This window comes from Zonotrichia albicollis, chromosome 15 (assembly GCF_047830755.1).
Source record: "Zonotrichia albicollis isolate bZonAlb1 chromosome 15, bZonAlb1.hap1, whole genome shotgun sequence".
Taxonomy (NCBI): domain Eukaryota; kingdom Metazoa; phylum Chordata; class Aves; order Passeriformes; family Passerellidae; genus Zonotrichia; species Zonotrichia albicollis.
This window is the reverse complement of record NC_133833.1, coordinates 15,040,759-15,060,353: the sequence shown is the minus strand read 5'-3', so window position 1 is coordinate 15,060,353 and position 19,595 is coordinate 15,040,759. Positions and strand designations below refer to the sequence as shown.

At 56.5% G+C, this 19,595-nt stretch overlaps 1 long non-coding RNA gene across 1 annotated transcript in view; it reads right to left on the bottom strand.

The window, feature by feature from the left end:
* Window positions 1–19,595, bottom strand: part of LOC113459968 (uncharacterized) — an 88,728-nt gene that overhangs the window by 54,679 nt on the left and 14,454 nt on the right. The window contains exon 3 of the long non-coding RNA XR_003381571.2: window positions 3,706–3,879. This is a non-coding gene — a long non-coding RNA (uncharacterized LOC113459968). The remainder of the gene's footprint in view (window positions 1–3,705; window positions 3,880–19,595) is intronic.

Genomic DNA, 19,595 nt, shown 5'->3' with positions numbered 1-19,595 from the left:
CATCCCTTGCCCATCTCATCCCTGCACTGGCTCAGCAGCTGGACACTCATGTTATTCATCATCCTGAGCTCCCCACCATGGGATCTTTTACAGTCAGACCAGACCATGGCAACTGCAGCTTTCAAAACATCCTTGTGCATGGATCTTTGTAAGTGGTGGTGGCCTCCCCATTCCCATGTTGCTCCCTTAGGCTGCAGCATTTGGGTCTGATCCTCCTCACTCCTCTGTGCCTCCCAGGGGTGCAGTCCATCCTGGGGCTGGATGGGTGATCCTGAGCCGGGTGGGCGAGGGGCACGGCTGGCAGGGAGGGTGCCCATGCTGGCACAGCCATGGCAGCAGGGCAGGGTGCCCTGAGCTGGGCTCCTGTGTGTGTGCCCAGGGAAGGGGATGTGCTGGATCATGGCTGGTGGGAGCCCTGCCAGCACCCCTGGATCAGATGGGAGCTGAAGGGCTGCCTGGCTCTCCGTGACTCAGCAATAATGCTTTGGGTAGTTAACATTTCATTATCATTTTTAAAGGCTAAGTGGCTTTTACCACCTGAGAAGTATATTAATGGCCCCAGTAAAACACTCCCCTGAGTGCCCTAATGCTTCTGTTATATCGATTCATTTCCCCCCTCCCCCCTTTCCTTCTTTCTTTTTTAAAACATTTTTTCTCTCTCCCTGCATGTATTCCCCCATTATGAAAAATACACACTCATTTATACAGCGCAGACAGGGGGAATAATGCCTTTCTCCACTTAATAACACTGCTGAATCCTCCCTTCCTCACTTGCTTATTGCTCCCCACAGCAGAGACACAAGAGGCAGATGGTGACAAACTCCTTCCCTGCCCCCACAGATGATCAGCTTATTCCCTGGGTTCCCTGGGTTGTTCCCAAGGGGATTTCTTGGGGTTTGGAGGTGGTTTTGCTTCGGCCGCTGGAAGCCTCTCCCTTGGGTTGTGTTGTTTCCTGCATCTTGTCCCCTCACTTCAGGGAAGGCATTGAGAGGCTGCAGTGTGTCCATGGAAAGGAACGGAGCTGGGAAGGGGCTGGAGCCCCAGGAGGGGCTGAGGGAGCTGGGCAGGGGCTCAGCCTGGAGCAAAGGAGGCTCAGGGGGCCCTTGTGGCTCTGCACAGCTCCTGCCAGGAGGGGACAGCTGGTGGGGTCGGGCTGTGCTCCAGGGAACAGGGACAGGAGGAGGAAAAGGTCTCAGGCTGGGCCAGGGCAGGTTCAAGTGGGACATCAGGAAGAATTTCCTCACTGGAAGGGTGGTCAGGCATTGGAACAGGCTGCCCAGAGAGCTGGTGGAGCCACGATCCCTGTAAGAAGTGCTCAAGAAATGTCTCCCAAGAAAAATGCCTTGGAAGAAATCTCCAAGATCATCAAGTCCAACCTTTGATCAGCATCCTGTCCACAGCCCAGAGCACTGAGTGCCACCTCCAGTCATCCCTTGAGCACCTCCAGGGATGGGACACCTCCACTGTCCTGGGCAGCCCCTGCCAATGCCTGCCCACCCTTCCAGTGAAGAAATTCATCCTGATGTCCAGCCTGAACCTCCCTGGTGAACCTTGGGGCTGTGTCCTCTTGAAGATCTTCCCCACCACAAATGCAGACCCCCAAATTCCTGGATGCCACCTGCTGTACAGGCCAGGCAGGAGCCTCCCAATCCAGATTTGGTCGCTGCTGATGCTGAATCCCACAGTGAAGGACTTGCAAGTCAGCTCCTCTGAGTGGCCAGGAAGGCCAAGGGCACCTGGCCTGTACCAGGAATAGTGCATCCAGCAGGGCCAGGGCAGTGATGTCCCCCTGTGCTGGGCTCTGCTGAGGTCTTTTCCAACCAATAAACACTTTTATGATTCTATGGAACAACTTCCAAAAAGTGATTCTCCTCTCCCCTCCACTCCTCTCATCAAAAAGCCATTTCTGAGAGATGAAATGCCAGTTTCAGAAGACAGGAAAGCAGGGGGCATCCCTGGCAGTGACAGGCCCAGGCTGGCCCAGGCACTGACCAGGTTCTGCTGGTGAAGGTCACAGCTCAGAGTGCTCCAGATGCCCACAGGAGTCTGTGGATCAAACTCTCCTGTGATGCTGTGAACTCTCAGCCCAAGGCAGCTGCACCCTCTGATGTGCATCCTCCCATCCCTGAAGCTGGCCAGGGGTTGCAGGAGGAAGGGGAAGCACCCTTGGGTCAAAGCTGAAGCAATTCAGCACCAAATTTGGGGTGGCACCAAAGCTCAGTGTGTAACAGAACACACCAGTATTGTCATTATATCCAGTCACAAAATGGAATTTTTCCCAATCAGTGGAGATGGACCTTGGGATGTTTTAAACCCTTCTTTTCTGGCTGGGGTAGCAGCCAACAAAACAAGGCAGATTGCAGTGTGACTTATCCTAAAGTGCCACCCAGCTCAGCTGGGGAAAGGGCAGCTTTGGGCTTTCTTCTTCCTTGTGGGTTTCTTGCAATTTTTCTGTTCTCAAAGTTTTATCTAAAGATTGGCAGTCCAGTTCCTTCCACATAAGTTACCTGCTTGGCCATGAAGCACCAAGATCCCACTGCTCCAGTCCTCAAATCCTCAGTTTTCCCCATCTCTAAATCTGGGGAAGCATGCTCCTCCCAGAATTTATTTCTCAACAGGCAAAGACTCTGTTCTTTGCTGCTTTTCTAAATGACCTTTCTCCATCTTGTCATGATTCCCTATCTAAACTATAGGGACAGGTGACTTCTTCTCATTGTTTCCAACATTTGTTGACGTAAAATGGATTTCTTATCTCTGATGAAATACACCTCCCCTTTTCTCATCCTTTTTTAATATTTTTCGCTATTCTCAGGTCAGTATTTCAGGTGAGCTAGAGAAATTAATTTGAGCAGTTTCTTGTCTCAGTCCCTTTCTCCTCCAGGGGCTCACAGACAGTTTCCTGCACTGCCCAGCCCTCAGGGAGGGAGGCTGCAGGCATCCTGAAGAGCCACTGGACCTTGCTCCAGCCCAGAGGGACTCAGCCCCCCCCTGCTCTCCTCCATGCCTTGCATTTATATCCTGACCCGGGGCTCTCTGCATGCCGGGCAGGGCTGTGCTCCCCTGCAGCTCTCCAGCTCTGCAGGGAGGAGCAGGGATGGTGTGTGGGGAAGAACAGCAGCAAGGAGGGAGGGAAGGAGGGAAGGAGGAAGGATGGAGGGTGTCACCAGGAGAGAGCAGTGGCTCTGTTGTCCTGTGTCCGGCCACCTCCAGAGCGGGAGCTGGCAGCTCCCTGGCATGGCCACTCCCTGAGGTCCATCTGGGGAGTTTGGGAATCCAACCCTGCACACACCAGCAGCGACAGGAGCAGTAAAGTCCTTTCCTTCCCTTCCCAGGTTTGGGAATCCAGCCCTGCACACACCAGCAGTGGAATGAGCAGTAAGGGTTTCCCTTCCCTTCCCTTCCCTTCCCTTCCCTTCCCTTCCCTTCCCTTCCCTTCCCTTCCCTTCCCTTCCCTTCCCTTCCCTTCCCTTCCCTTCCCTTCCCTTCCCTTCCCTTCCCTTCCCTTCCCTTCCCTTCCCTTCCCTTCCCTTCCCTTCCCTGGTTTGGGAATCCAACCCCGTACACACCAGCAGTGGAACGAGCAGTAAGGGCTTTCCATTCCCAGGAGCTGGGCTGAACCCCCAGCACCTCACTGTGCCCTCCATGGCAGTGATTCCCTGACTGCTCCCCAGCCCCTCTCTCCACCCTGGCACCCCAAAGCTTTACCCCTTCTCTTCCCTCTGTGTGCCCCCTTTGCTGCCATCCCCTCGGGCTCCCTGGCGTGCTGCTGGAGCGCAGGGGACACCACGGCTGCTGGGTGGATCTGCAGATACGCTGAGATGAGGAAGCTGGCTGAACTGATGCCCAAGTCTGCAGACTGTCACATTCAGAGCTGCTCTCCTGCAAGTGAGAAAATTTGGTCCCGATAGTAACACTTGGATCGCTGCTTTGCACAGATGTAACTCCTTTCTCCAGCTTCTGTTTTAATACGCTCGTTCCTGCCTATTCCTGGAGATGCACTTCAGTGCCGGATGGAGGGAGCAGCCCAAGACACCCAGGCAGCTCCACTCTGCAGCCAAGGGGCTTCCTTCCCATTGTTCTCCCAAAAACCTGCCCAGATCTGGAGATCTTCCACCCCAGGGGGCTCGCAGCACATCCCACTCAAAAACCCACCCAGCCCTCAATCTCCACTCGTGGCATTTCCTGGGATGGGAGGTTTGGGCACTGAGAGCTCCACACCATGCCCTTGTTCTCCTCCACCTGTGCCAGGTGTGCTGGAGGGAGAGGGCTGAGGCCATGCCCTTCATGTGCTGTCCTGGCAGCCCTGGCTGGAGCGGCTGGGCGGGACAGGATGGCTGCAGCTGCAGCAGGAGCTGCCTGGCTTTGGGGCTTTCCGACTCACAGCCCTAATGCAACATTAATGGGCTCTGCTGGCGCTGAATATTTATAAACCCGGGAGCGAGTTCCTGCCCATGCACGGGAAGCCGGGGGCTGCAGGGCTGGGAGCAGCACACGGCCGAGGTGAGGGGCCAGCACCCTGCCCATGCTCCAGGCAGTGGGACCTGCCGTGCCCACCCGCCTGGGAAGGGAAGAAGATGAGAACAGGGAGGATGCAGAGTTGAGCTGTCTGCAACACCTTTCCCTCCCCTTTAAATCGTACATCTCTCCCTAAATTTGTGGAAAACCACACCAGCTCCATAAGCCCACCTCCCTCCCCTCTCCTGTCATCCCTCCCAACACCCCCGTGCTGCTGCAGCCCTTCCCAAAGCCTGACTCTCCCATCCAGTGTCCCTTGTCCCCATCCTCTGCTGCCCTCAGCAATCTCTCCTCTCCCCACTTCCCTGACCAGACCCTGCTCTTCTCAGCTCTTCTTGTGTCAGATTTCCCAGGGCTCTTTCCCACCTTTCTGCACATCCCTCATTCCAGAGACATCACGACCTGCTGGCTGCATGGCCCTTCTCTCCTCCTGCACTGTCCCTGTGGCAGCTGAGCCACACAAACCACTGCTGGGGATGGGTGGCACTGCCCCACCACAGGACTGTCCCCACCAGAGGACTGTCCCCACCAGGACACCCTGAGGAGAGCCTGTCCCAGCCCCCTGCAGCTCCATTCCCCACTGCTGTGCATGGCAGCCCGCAGTGACTGCTCCAGATAAGCCTTTTTCAGCTGGAAAAGCACATGGAAAAAATGTATTTTTCCCCCTTTTTGACCACTTTCAAAGGGATCCTCTGCTTTTTTTTTGTTTGTCTCTTGGAGTCTTTTGTGTGTAGGCAGAATGAGAAATCGCCCTGCTATGGCTATCTGGCCAGCCAGAGGGAGATGCCAGCCTCCAGGGGACATCACTTTTGGAATGTGAGGACTTTCTCTCCCACCCAGCCTCCTTGGACCACTGTTCCCAGTGCAGGGCAGGTGGAAATCCCTCCTTGGGGGCAGAGGGAGAGCCCAGGAAGGCTCCCACCCACCTGGGGTGAGGTTGCAGTGAGGAACATGGTTGGGCTGCGCTCCAGCTCACCTCACCCTGCACCGTGCACTGCAGCTGAGGGGGCTGGGGAGTCCTGGGGCCAGGGACATCCCCCCTGCCCATCCCCAGGAGTGCCCTGGCCCAGGCCACCTCTCGCCTCTCCTGTTGGAGCCGTCAGCTGCAGCAATGAAAGCACCTCCCCTTCCCAGCTCTACATTAAAAGAGCCGGACCTAAAATTAATTTAGCCCTGCTCTTTGTTGTGGACAATACAGAGGGGATATTGTGTGTGGGGAGAGAAAGACTTTTTGTTTGGGTGAGGAGACAGCGGCGGTCTGTTCTTGCGGACATCTGAAAACAAGGCTGGGAAGAGCGGCCCTTTAAGTTCGGCTGAAGCAAAAACACACAGCCCCATCTCACAATTAAACACAGTATCAAACCGAGAAAGGATCAATTGAGCCTAAAACAGAAAGCTCCCCATGTGACAGATTCCAGAAAGTACGTGATACACCATGCCCAGGGCTAGTACATGCCTGCTGTGTTTCCCAGTACATGATTAATTTGACTCAGGGCAGGAGGCTGCAGGCGAGGGATCTGCAGCACACACTGAAAACTTTTAACACTTTGAAGACTGGAGGCGCGGCTGAGCGCCGCAGACAAAGGCACAGGCGGAGGCGGGCGGTGGGAGCTCGGGCTGGACGGACACACGGACAGCCGCGGACTGGATTTTCATCCCGTCACCTACACTGGGTGTGCTTCCCGCTGGAGCCCGGCATCCCCAGGCAGCATCCTGCCTCCATCCCGCGGGGCTGCTCCCCACGGCCGCGCTCCCAGCGAGGATTTGGGGCTGGGGGTGCATGGGGCAGTCCCTGAGCTGCAGTGTCACCCCTCGGGTGTGTGACAGGGATGGCCGGGGGAGGTTTGTTTCCCTTTCCCGGTCTTACGGGTGACCTTGGAGATGCGCAGATTAGAAACAATTAATATATTAGTGGCTTAATTGCTGGAGAGTGCAGATGAAGGCAGCGGGCACTTTCCCCGGGAGGCAAGGGGTGGCGCTGCGACACCGGCGGAGCAGCCTGTCCTGCTGGGGGGCGGGCTGGGGACACGGGGGTGACAACCCCAAAGCTGCCCCTCCTGCCCTCCGCCGGCTGCCCACGGGGGCACACGCTTGTCTAAGGGCAGGGTCCGATCTTGGCCGAGGGGATACAAGGGTGGCATCCCCAGAGTTGGATGCCCTCTGTCCCCCTGCCCAGCTGTTGGGGAAACAGCCCTTCCAACGCCACCCTGGCTGAGGACATGGCGGTGGCATGTCCAGAGCTAGGTCCCTTGTCCCCCCCTGCCCACACAACACTCCTCAGGCAGAGCTCACTGCCCTAGGCAGGGTCTGTGCCACCAGCCCTGCACTCCTCACTGTGCAGGTGGCCCCTGCTGCCAGCTCCAGGCTGCCATTCTGGGGGCAATGTGGGGCCCACAGGGGTCACAGCCATGGCACTGGGGTGGATGGGTGGTGTGCAGCAGCAGGGCTGAATTGTGGGCTAAATGGTGGGCTCATCACTGGGCTCAGACTGGGCAAGCCAGCCCTGAAAGCAAACAGAGCCCAGGCTATGACAGCACTGCCCAGGATGGCGGGACACAGGACCTCACAACTCTGAGCGCCTTTTCCTAGGCCTGGGAATGGTTTTAGCTTGGGAGTGACACTCCCCAGCCTCAGCCCCAGCTCTGGACCCTGCCCAATGCCACAGACGTGCTGCAGCCCATCACGGGGAGCCCTGAGATCCCTTATCCCTGGAGAAGCACACCTCACCCAGGCTGCTCTGATCCTGCTACACTGAGCCTGAAACCAGCACGACTTCTCCAGAAATATCTCTGTCAGCAGGGCAATCCAGGCTGTCTCGTGAAGGAAGCAGACCCACAAGCTTCCAGGAGATGAGCCACACAGGGTTTGGCACTGTGCAGCTCCTTTTTCAGGCAGCTCTGTCATGTTAGAGCAGCTGAGCCATGCACATGTGGGATGTGGAGCAGGACGGAGCGGGGAGCAGCAGGGTCAGCCCATCCTCGGGCTCTGACCCCCCTCCCATAAAATGCAGCCCCTGCTGCCTGCCTCAGCGAGGGGCTGCGTTCATTATCCGCTGCAAGTGCTCCGGGATGCGCGGATCAAAGGTGCCGGCGCAGCTCCAGCCTGATGATTATTGATCATCCCTTCCGAGCAGGTCCCAAACCAAGGCAGCGAGCCCTGAACGCCCAGAGCCCAGGGAGGGCCCAGCCATCGACTGGCGATTTTTACTGCGGCTGACCCGAGCCAGGGAGCAATTTCTGTTCATCCATCAAGGAGGATCCAGGCGTGAGCAAACAGCCAGGTCATGGGCATTCATTTTATTATTAAATCCTAAAGGGGCCGCGGCTCGTGCAGCTGGATGTAAGTGATCTTCCTGCTCAAAGGACGAGCTTTGAATTTAATTTTGCAGCCTGGCTGATAGACCTGGGGATGACTCAGCCAGAAGAACCAGCTAGGCCTTCTCCTCGGGGAGGAGCAACACAGCCAGGAAGAGGCAGGGGCAGCTCGCAGCACAGCACAGCCCTCAGGTCCCTCCTGGAGCTCCTCTGTCCCTGCTTCGCTCTCCTGTCCTCGTGCACCGTGTGCCAGGGTGGCTGAGCTCATGTCGAGGGCTGTGCCTGGACTGGGGACAGGCTCTGAGCTGTGCTACCCTGACACAGGCACAGGTGGAGTGAACTGTAACAGTGCTCTGGTGGTGTGAGCCACCCCTGGAGCACGAGCACCACGTGTGGTTCACCATGTGCATACACATCACCCACTGCAGAGGTGTGCTGCACACCCTGCATGGCTGTACACACACATCACCCACTGCAGAGGTGTGCTGCATACCCTGCATGGCTGTACACACACCCTGCATGGCTGTACACACACCCTGCACAGCTGTACACACACATCACCCACTGCAGAGGTGTGCTGCACACCCTGCATGGCTGTACACACACCCTGCATGGCTGTGTCACACACTCTGCATGGCTGTACACACACCCTGCATGGCTGTGTCACACACCCTGCATGGCTGTACACACACAGCACTCACTGCTCTGTGTGTGCTGCACACCCTGCATGGCTGTGTCACACACCCTGCATGGCTGTACACACACATCATGCACTGCAGAGGTGTGCTGCACACCCTGCATTGCTGTGCCACACTCACTGCACACCTGAGCCACACCTCCTGCATGGCTGTACACACAACCTGCACAGCTGTGCACACTCACTGAACAGCTGTACACACACATGACTCACTGCAGAGATGTACCACCCTCACTGCTCACCTACACCACACTCCCTGCATGGCTCTATCACACTCCCTGCACAGCTGTACTGCACTGACTGCATGGCTGCACCACACTCCCTGCATGGCTCTATCACACTATCTGCACATCTGCACCACACTCCCTGCCTGGCTCTGCTCTGTCACACTCCCTGCACAGCTGTACTGCATTCCCTGCATGGCTCTGCTCTATCACACTCCCTGCACAGCTGTACTGCATTCCCTGCATGGCTGTCACACTATCTGCATGGCTGTACCTCACTCCCTGCATGGCTGTCACACTCCCTGCACCACCCCATGCATGGCTGCCCGCACAGTCCCTGCTGTGCCAGGGTCCTGCAGGCCCAGCAGGGCCGGGGTGCTGAGGACAGGCAGGATGCCCGTGGAAGCCAACCATGAGGGAATGTTCCTGGAGGGGATGCAAACGCTGCTGCAGCTCCCAGGGCTGTGGGTGTGGGAGCTGAGTGCCCTCTGCTCGTGTCCCCTGGGCTGGCACCGAGCAGGCACATCAGCCCCTCTAATCTCTGGCCCCACAAGACTGGCTCCACTTTCCCCAGCAGGAGCCCAAGGAAAAAAAAAAAAAAAGGAAGAGAGAGAGAGGGAGGGAGGGAAAGAGAAGCTAAAAATCTGTCTTCTTTAATTAATGAGGCAAGGCAGCCTGGAGAGCACGTTTGGGATCGCAGGCCCCCAGCCAGGGGCGAGCCAGCAGCCAGGGCAGTGACATGGAGGAAGAGAGAGATGGGGGGAGCGTGGGGGGACACAGGCACAGCTTTTTATACTCTCCTGTTAACTGATCCACGGAGCTTTCCTGGCATCGGTTTCAAAGGTATCCCTTCACTAATCCGCCGGGCTGTTCCAGGATGGCGGTTTTGACCAGCAGGAAGGGGGAAGGGAGGGAGGAGAAACGGTCACAGGCAGACTGCACCTTTTCACAGCCCGCAGGAAAGAAAAGCAGGGGGGGGGAAAGGAGCAGAGTGTGCTGTGGGGCCGGGGAGGGGGATGCTGCTGCTGGGGAGCTGCACAGGGCCGGCTCTGGGGACAGCTTGCTGCAGCATCCGGGGAGGGAACCAAATGGCACCTTCCAAATTTAGCTGCTGGCACTCATCTGCCCGCCGGGCATCCCCAGCACGCCCTCCCCAGCAGCCTGGCCTCTATACGGGCTGATCCCCTCCCCAGTGACCTTCCCCACGAGGGCTGCTGCTCCAGGGGAGTGCCACAGGGCACCCACCCAAATTCCCTGCAGGGCACACCTCCCACCCAAGGAAGGCAAGCTGGCAGCTATGCAGTGCATGGATACAAGGAGGGAGGTGCCCTGGTGGCATTTGTCCCTTGGGGGGGGCTGTGTGGGTGCCACTGGCCATGTGAGCTGGGGGGATGAAGCAGATGCAGCAGTTTCACACAGAAGCAGCATCTCAGGACCTGATTATTGGGGACCAGACACTGCCTGCCATTACAAGGGTCTTCTTTAGTTATAGTTCCTGCTGCTCTGTTGCTGTTTTAATTTCAAAATGCAGCCCCAGAGAGGGCCTGAGTGGGTGCCCAGCCTGCTGTGGGGACTCTCCAGGCAGGTTCAGTCTGCCCCAGCAGCCCCCAGCATCCCAGCATCATTTCCTCCTCAGCCCCATGAGCTACTGCCCTTGTGCTCCAGCACTCCCTCATTCAGGGCAGCCTCTGCCCATCAGCCTGGCTCTGTGGCCATCACCAGTGGACACCAGCACCCCTGGCCTGCAGGGTGGACACCATGGGACAGAAAGGAGATGGCAATGAACCCTTCTGCAGGCAGCAAAGGTGTTTGGTCATTAATGTCATTTTTCAAATTGCATTTCAGCGCTGGGCACAGAGTCACCACCAGGGAAAAGCTGCTGGTGCTGACCCAGGGGTAGGTACAAGAATTTTCTTATTAATTTTTTCTCTAGGTGGTTAAAAAGCTCAGTCTGTGTGACACAGAGAGCTGTGCTAAGACAGATCCCACGCCACAGCTCTGATTTCCCTGTCAGGCCAAGGCCACTCTGCTAAAGCTCATGTCCTGACATGTAAGATTTGGGCAAAGCCAGGTAAAAGCCTCAGTCTCCCTGTGACTCTGAGGTAGCTGTGCTAGCTCAAAAACCAGATGTGTTCTGCTCTTCAGCACAGCTATCTAAACTAGCCTCAAAATGGCTACAAAACTCCTCTTCAGTATAGGAAAAATGTCAATCCTCCAACCAATAATATTTTTACAGCTTCTTGCTGCCCAGCAAACTCCCTTAAGCTCCAACAGTATCAGTTTTGCATCATTTTTGAAAGGTCCTTTTTGAGTGAAGGACCAAGTTTTTTGTGTGAAGAAGAGAAACCAAACCAAAGCCTCCTGTGGAGCCTAAATGGCACAGCACCATTTGGTGCTTTTTGGTCCCTTCTGACCCAGCCCACCACATGGCCAGTGCTCCTTGAGAGCTGCTGGGAGGTTGGTGTAACTCATGCACAGTCCAGTCTCCCAGAATGGAGTTTGCTCACCCATCCTCCCATCTGTTGGAGAGGGGAAGGGTTAACCCACATCCAAGGAGAGAGCAAAATCCTCTTTCCTTCCAGTCTCAGCCCCTGATGCTCCCCAGGTTCTGCGGTGCTGTGTAGAGAGTGCATGCAGGAGTTTGGGAAAGCAGCTGGGAAGGGGCTGAACACCTGATCCAGTGTTGGATCAGAGTGTTGGACGCGTGTTGGACAGTCCCTTGTCCTGCAGACCTGCAGGCAGAGAGGCTGGGATGGCTGCTGGAAATGGGAATGCCATGGCAGAACCAGCCCGTACCCAGCATGAGGACATTACACATTACATTCCTGCCTGACCTTTGTCCACGGGCTCATTAAAATAATTGATCCCAGCCATGACAGTCACACAAGGAGCCCGTGCTTGTCACATCCCCTCCTGGGTGGCTCCTTCCTTCCCAGCCCCAGATCTCGTTTGGCTTGCCCTGTGCTCCCCGGGGCCGTGCCAGAGCCGTGCCCCGAGTGCCGGGGATGGGGGGCAGCCTCGGGGGGCCGGGCAAGGTGTCTCCTGCTGCCCACGGGAACATCCCGCCGCTTGTTTTGCCGGCTTTCCTCCGGAGCGTTAATTATTGCAGCCCCAGGTGGCATTGTCCCTCACTATTACACGGTTGACCTGTATCTAATCCGTCATCATCTGAAACCCTCCGGCCCGTCCTGGCATCCCCGAATCCCCCACGTCTCCGTGTGCTTTATCACTCCTGCACGAACCAAGTTCCAGTTTCAGGAGGGAACCAAAGCAAAGCTCCTTCATTTCCATCCAGCGGATCCCGGTGCATTTGGAGCCCCCGGGGGGGGCTGAATCGCGGGCAGGCAGGATCGGAGGGTCCCTGTCACACTGCCCCCGAACCCCCGGCTGCGAGCGGAGATGTCCGAGGGCTCAGCCCTGCCTTTGGGGCCGCTCCCCGCTGCGAGAGCCGCACAAAGGAGCCCTCCGAGCTGCTGCTGTCCGGGCCCGCAGCATCCCCAGCGCATGACTTGTAACCCGCCGAGCTGGTCCTTCACACGCCGTGCATGATAACAGCGAGCTGCAGCCCATTGTCTGCGGCCCCTGCGCCGGTTTGTCAAGTTTGCGGTTGCATTTTAATCCTGACGCCTTTTCAAAGCCCAGCTGCGCATTGTGTGGGCGCAGGAATTCTTGACTTGCAAATCCCCCGGCATTAAATTCAACCTTCTGGGGCTGCGGGGATGGTCCGCACGGTGAATGGGGGGCGGGGGGAGCCTCCTTGCCCCCTGCCATGAATAACAAGCAGATGAGAAGAGCGGAGGACAGCGGGGCTGGGGGAGCCTGCTGCGGCCGAGGTGACAGCGCTGGGGACGCTGGGGCTGCTGCGGTGCTCAGCAGTGGGATTTGTGGCCAGGCAGCTCCCCCAGCCCCTCCTGCTCGCTGTGGTGCCGTTTCAGACCATGTGTGACTCCAGCAAGGAGGGCTCAGTGTCCTCTGTGTCACAGCACGGGGACAGCCCGCGTTGTGAGACACAGAGAGGGAAGTGGGAACAGAGAACCACAGAATGGGTTGGGTGGGAAAGGAGCTTAAAACTCATTTTGTTCCACCCCTGCCATGGACAGGGACATCTTCCCTATCCCAGGTTGCTCCAAGCCTCATCCAGCCTGGCCTGGGACACTTCCAGGGATGGAGCAGCCACAGCTGCTCTGGGCAATCTGTGACAGAGCATCCCCAGCCTCATCACCAACCTCATCACCATCCTCATCACCAACCTCATCACCAGCCTCATCACCAGCCTCACAGGGAAGAATTTCTTCCCAAGACCTCATCCAACCCTGCCCTCTGTCAGTTTACAGCCATTCCCCCAAGGATGGGTTGGGGACAGCAAAATCCTGCGGGTGCTGCAGTGCCAGCCACTGGGTCATGCAGGCAGATTTAGCCTTTTTCTGCCTGTCTGGGTCTGCTCCAGGGATTGCAGACCTTCCTGCAGCCTGGAGGTGTGGAGGCTGGCCAGACCCAGCTGAAGCAGACAGGTCTGCCCATGCAGGTGGCGTTCCAGCTGTGATGACCCAGTGCTGTGGTTAATGCCAGCCATCCCCTTGCTCTGCCCAGAGAACAATGGGCACCCTGTGTGCAGGAGAAGGCCCTGCTGCCCTGCTCCCCTATGGGCTGGCTGAACCATCCTCCGACCAGTCAGGCAAGTTTTCAATGCAGCCAAGTTGGGTTTTTCATTAAAAAAAAAAAATACACACACACACACACAACAAAAAACCACACATTTGTCAAAGCTGAAACCTTTCAGGGAGCTGTATCGTTCAGGCAGATTTTTCCAAAGGCTGGGCAGACTTTTGGCTGCAGCCAGCCTGATTTCCTAACCCTGTGCCTAGCAGGCTGCTCCAGAGCCAGGTTCCCAGGCCGCCTGCAGGCTGCCAGGGCTGAGCAGAGCAGCCTCTCCCTCCCTGCCTGCCCGGGTGGGAGTTCATCCCTCCAGGCACGGCTTTGCCCAGGACCCCGCGCTGCTGCAGGAATCCCACGGCTCCCGTCCCTTCCCTGCCTCTCCTGTCTGCTGGAAGCGGCCCCGGCAGCCCTCTGGAGCTGGGGCAGCGAGGGAAGTGTCAACTGACAGCTCTGCTTTGTTTCAGGGGGAAAAAAAGAGTAACACAATCCCTTCTCATCTTCTCTGGTGGCCTCGCTTAACTTCTCAGTGCCTCGGTTTGCCAGGTTCTGGCATCGTAAAGCCCTGGAAAAGACTCAGAGGTCCTGGAGCTTGGGGGAGGAAGGTGGGAATGGAAACAGGAGGAGGGACTGGCTCCAGAGCCCTCCAGCACCTCCCAGCCCAGCCCTGTCCTTTCCCCTCCTCTCTGCACACTGTCAAGTGTGTGTGGTGGCTCTGCACATCCTCACCTCCCAGCACCCCTTCCTCTGCTCTCCCTGACCTGTTTTCCTTCTCTCCAAGGCCCAGAATGCTGCAGCCATCCTGCCTCTGCCAGGCCTCCCTCCTCTGCTTCCCTGTCTGCCCTGCTCTGTGCAAGGGTTCAGGCAGGCTGCCCCCAATCCTTCTTTTTGTCCTTGAGCTTTCTCACCTGGGTACAGCCCCTTGTTCTGGGCACAGACTGTCCCCAATCCTTCTTTTTGTCCTTGAGCTTTCTTCACCTGGGTACAGCCCCTTGTTCTGGGCACAGACCCCAGTCAGGCTCAGCGAAGCCTGGGATTGGGGACCACTCAATGGGAGCCTGGAAAGTGCAGGAATGCAGGAATATGAATCCTGCAGAGGCAGAAAAAGTGTTTAGGTTCCCCAGGGCACTGGTCAGGAAGCCAGACCCTGAGCCCAGCAAGCTGTCCCAGACAGGAGGTGGCCACTGTCTGTTGGCCATGCAGGACTTGGAGTGACGTCTGTCCTCAGAGCCACTCTGCACTCAGCAGAATTCCCCACACCAACCAGAGAGAGAATCATCCCCTGTTTGTTTGCCCTGGTTTGTTTTTAACAAAACTGTGCTGCTGGCTGTTTATCACTTCATTTTCCTCCAGGAGATGAGGCAAGCGAAGGAGATCAGCCAGAATAAACCAGGACCTTTCTGGGCTGTGCTGTGGGCTTGGACTTTCCACCTACCAGCGTTTGTACCAATGGGGTCTGAGCTGAGCAGATGCCAGGTGCCATGTTTGGTGCTGGCACAGGAGCAGCATATGCAGCTCTGAGCTCAGGCCCACGGGATACTCCCCGGCGTGTGCTCATGACACCCACCCAACGAGTTTTTGTGCCACAGCTCAAGTCACTTCCTCACACCCAGCAAATTCCTCCCCCCACGGGGAAGCTCAGCAGACGAGGGCTGGCTGCACACAGAGCATCATTTTTGGGTTCCTGCAGGACCCAGGCGTGCTGGGATTCACTCCCTGGCCTTGCTCAGTCCCCAGCTGGGAAATGTGTGCAAAATTCCTGAGGATCTGAGGGCCTTTGCTCCCTGGATGTGCCCAGAGTGTGAAGGCAGAGTCAGTGCAAAGCACAGCCATGTGAAAGGTGCTCCAGTTGGGGTGTCCAGCCCAGCCCTGCCTCTCCTCTCACAGCTCTGCAGCCCAGCCTGGGACCTGCCCTGGCTCAGATGGGCCTGACTGGCCTCCAGCCAGCCCCTCACCAGCCTGGGCTCCAAGCCCAGCTCAGGGGGAGATGTTTGGGGCAGGCTGGCAGGCCTGAGTGCTCCCCAGACTCAGCAAAGCCTGGGGTTGGGGACCACTCAATGGGAGCCTGGAAAGTGCAGGAATATCCACCACACACTGACCAGCCTTGCCATGGGTCACAGGGGTGTGCACAGCCAACTCCCTCCCCGTCTGGGTTGTGAGGGGCCTGGCTTGGGGGGCTGAGAAAGGCAAAGCCTTGATCCCAAAATGGCTCTGTCCACCCAGCCCTGAGTGTCAGGTGTGCCACTGGTTCCTACAGGGTTCTGCTGAGCCTCCTGGGGTTCCTGCTCCTCCTGCCCAGGGATTCACATCCAGTGCTCCTGGCACATCCTCGCTGTCCTCATCTGGACCAGCCTGGCTCTCCTGCCTTCTCCTCATGGAGAGAGAGGCTCTCTGGTGTCATTGCTGCTGCCTCCAGTTCCAGAATGTTCTGTCCAGTGGATCTGTTTTGCTTTGGAAGCACAGTGTGTCCAGCACCTCTCTCCCAAACCTGAGAGGGGTTTGGGAGGTGTCTCTGTCCTGGCTTTTGTGCTGCTCACATAAGAACTGAACATTCACTGTCTTTACCACAGATTTAGCTGTGAAAAGAACTCTCCTGGCTTGTTTTTGAACAAAATCCAAGCAGTTTTGACCCATGGATGGCATCCTGAGTTTTGAAGGTATTTACTGAGTAGCAGTGAGCTCAGAGATGTGGTGATGGACCAGGGAAGGGCTGTCCTGGTAGGGATATCTCCAAGGAAAGATGGGAAAAGAAACCACTCTAAGAGCCATCTGCCAAGTGTCCTGGTGGCTTCTGGGCCACTTTGGTGGCTTCTGGGCCAAAGATCTTCTGGCTTCTGAGCCCCAAAGGTCAGCTGTGGGACCTGTGTGAATGGGGACAGTGAGGTGACAGTTTTGAACTCCTGAGAGAACAAAGCCTTTCTCAATGATATGCCTTGAAGGTCCAGGCCTTCCAAATCCTCCACATGAAGCACAAAGGTGTCCTCCATCCCTCCCAGTCCCACAGGCATGGTCAGATCAAGTGGATTTTTGTCACAGCTAAAGAATTTCCAGACAGAGGAGAGCCTCAGGGCACACCCAGGGAGCAGCAGGGCATGAGGCAAGGCAGCACTGGGAGGGCAAGCAGCTCCCTGGAGGCATTTGGGGACATGCAGGGAGAGCAGTGGGGATGGCAGCTAGGCTGGAAGCCTGCCCTGCAGCCTGCCTCTCTCCTCCCTCAGCTGAGCCCCAGCAGGTAGTGACACAACCCAAGCAGGTTTGTTCGCAGTGACATTTTGGAGGATGCCTCCCAGAGATGAGTCAGGCCGTGCCTGCTGCAGAAAAACAGTGATGCAGTGTCTTGTGGGACAGCTTTAGTGGCTGTGGAGGAGGCAGGCTCACCTGAGCCAGCCTCACCACGCTGCTCCTTGGGAAATGCCTGCCACGGACACAGCCAGTGGTTCTTGCAGCCCAAACACCCTTCCTTTTCCTCCACAGAGTCATTAATGCTCCTGGAACTTGTGCAGCAGCTGGAACTGAGGTGTTGCCTCAGCAAGGTGCCCACCCAGAGGTGTCTGTGCCTGCAGTGTCCCCCCTCATGCTGTCCCTGTTGCTAAGGTGCCCAGCTTAGCAATGCCTGCTGCTGACACCAGACCCTGCACATTGCCTATCACATTTCCCCGAGCTGCAGAGAGCAATGAAAACAGAGATCAGAGAGCTGAGGAGAGCAGCTCAGCCTGCTAATTACAGCGGGAAAGCAACATTCAGCACCTGCTGCTGGCAGCTCTGTGCTCCTGCCAGGGGCTGTGTGACAAAACAGGTCTGTGGTGCTGAGACAGGGCAGCCAAACCGCATCCAGTGGGGCCAGGAGTGCTGGGGGAGAGTTGGTGTCACCAGGAAGGAATAAAACACACTGGTGGGCTCAGGATTGTTAAACCCACCATGCAGTGATGCAGAACTACCCCTGCAGGCACACTGGGTGTGTGCAGAGGCAGGCTGTCACCACCATCACCCTTCTGCGGGCTCTGCTCCCATCCCTGTGCAAATCACGGTGTTTTCTTCCTGCCGCCCCTGCCAGGGTGATTTGTGTCAGCAGGGTCTCTGGCCAAGGTGATTGCAGCAGCAGCCGCAGCCTATTTTTGGGAGTGCCCTTGAGAGCGGGGAGGTGGGGCCCAGCTGCGGCCGTGCCCGTGCCCCGGGAGGCTCCGGCACCTGCAGGCCCTGCTGGCCGCTCTCCAGAGCCGCGCTAATTGCGAGCGGCCCCTCAGCAATGCAGGGCTGCCCTGGCTCTGCTGCTCCTCGGCAGGGACACCGTGCCCCAGCCGGGGCCACTTCAGCCTGCAGGAGATGCCAGAGTCTCCTCTCGGCTCCTGGGGTTTTGGCTCCGGAGGGGCTTTCTGGCTCAGCTTGCTTTCTGCATGCCTGCTGCCTCCCCAGGACTCTGATTTGGCTCTGGCAATCAGCAATAGGCTCACAGATCACCCTTGCTTTGAGGCCATTTTAGGTACAGACAAAGATTTAGGGGACAGCTTTACACCCAAATGGATGTGAATCCTATTCTGACCATCACATTTATTTACCTCATTGTGACAGAGTTTACAGGGGTCTGAGAATGAGGGAAGAGATGAGGATCTGACTTCATGTTTCAGAAGGCTTGATTTATTATTTTATTATATATATTATATTAAAACTATACTAAAAGAATGGAGGAAAGGATTTAATCAAAAGGCTAGCTAAGAATAGAAAAAGAAAGAATGATGACAAAGGTTTGTGTCTCGGATTCTCTGTCCAAGCCAGCTGACTGTGATTGGCCATTAATTAGAAACAACCACATGAGATCAATCACAGATGCACCTGTTGCATTCCACAGCAGCAGATAACCATTGTTTACATTTTGTAACTGAGGCCTCTCAGCTTCTCAGGAGGAAAAATCCTAAGGAAAGGATTTTTCATAAAACATGTCTGTGACACCTCATCTTACAACCCCAGGTAACATCTCAGTGAAGTGCTGTCCAGCCCCAAAGCTGCCCCACTTCACCTGAACATGGCAGGGATCCATCTGAGCAGCTGTTCCTGGGCCTCCCTTCATCACCCTTGTCCAGGGATGTTGTGGCTGCCCCTGCATCCCTGGAAGTGTCCAAGGCCAGATTGGATGGGGCTTGGAGCAGCCTGGGATGGTGGAAGGTGTCCTGCCATGGCAGGAGGATGAAATGAGGTGGTTTTTAAGATCCCTTCCAACCCAAACTCCTCTATGATCTGTTGAGCTGCAACACCACAAAATGAAGGCAGAGCCTGGCTGGAAGCGCATTTTGCACCCCTCAGCTTTGTGTTCCACACCTGCTCATCCAAAGAACACCAAGAGCCCTTCCTGGAATGGGTGTCACCCTGCAGGACCCAGGATGATGGTGGCACCTGGATTCCACCTCTTTCTAGGTGGTGTTGCACCTCAGGGTCTGAAATTTGCTTTGCATGAGAATGGTGGCTCTGCCAAAGGCCTGCCCTGCCCTGGCCATGTTTGCACCAGCAGCTGGGGGGAAAGAATCTCTCCTACACATCCTTCCCTGGGATATAATGAGAAAAACACACATTGCTTCCCACAGCACCTTCCCAGTCTCTCCCTGGATCTTCCTGATCCAGCTGCTGTCTGCAGAGCTCCTGCTTTTCCACGGGTTCCTTTTCCACGATCCTGCATCCACACTAATGCTTTGATGCCCTTTATTAAGGACTTCCACAGCACGTTCCTTGAAAAATTGCTTCCATCCATCTGCTTCAAGCCACTGCCTCTGCCTCATGCCCCTGCTTCTCAGCTGGGAGGGAGGATGAGCAATCCCTGCACACATTCCCCGTGCTGCTCATCCTCTCCTGGATTTCTCAGGCCCCCCCAGGTGTCTCCTCCTGCTCTGTTCATGAGAGGTAGCTGCAGTTCAGTGGCGTGCATGAGAAATGCTGTGGCTCGCAGGAAAGCTGGAGTCCTGTGATACCCTCCAAATATTGCTGAATTTATCTTCCCAGCACACCTGCCAAGCTGAGAAATCCTGTTACCCCTATTGCAGTGAGGAGCAGCATGGCCAGGTAGCAAACACTCCCCTGCTGCAAAACAAGGAGCTGGAAAGCAGGTGCTGAGCCTGCACGTCCTTGTTGCCACCCCAGAGGTGCTTTTCTTAGCAAACCAGCTAAACCAAGCTTAACAAAGCACCTGCCTTAACTCAGCACCCA